Genomic DNA, 572 nt, shown 5'->3' on the forward strand with positions numbered 1-572 from the left:
TATTGAGACTCCATGTTGTAGTCTGAAAAAAATCTTTACTGAGACAATGGGAGGCCCACGGCTTCAGTTCGATGGCTCCCTCCTCTCTGCTAGGAAGGCTATAAATGCCAGGAAAAAAAGGGGGGGGCTGCCTGCACTGTTTCCTGAAGCCTCACATTTGTTCTCCATGCCAAATACACCTCAGCAACAGGCATCTCTTTGGTATCATTCTTGAGGAGATTTTGAAAAGGTAGGTTTTTCCTCCAACGGAAAGAACCACGAAAGCTGGAGTTCAGCTAAATGAAGTCCTTGAATACTGAACACAGAACTCACAGTAGAAGAACATTTTCACACAGGCATATCAAAATTATGAATCCATTTTGTGTTTTCAGCAAAATATGCTTGTGGAGCTAGGGGGAAGGAAGATTTTTTTTCAACAGAGGTTATTAATCTCCATAGACTCTGAACAGCAGAGGGCACCCCATGTCCACATTAACTCAGAACCATGGAGGGCAAATTTGCTCTGGCCCGGATGAGAAACTTCTCAAAAGCAGGCTTTGACCTAAAACTACGGTAAGTCTTGTGTTTGGCAA

The sequence above is a fragment of the Thamnophis elegans genome, chromosome 2, assembly GCF_009769535.1.
Source record: "Thamnophis elegans isolate rThaEle1 chromosome 2, rThaEle1.pri, whole genome shotgun sequence".
NCBI classification, from domain to species: domain Eukaryota; kingdom Metazoa; phylum Chordata; class Lepidosauria; order Squamata; family Colubridae; genus Thamnophis; species Thamnophis elegans.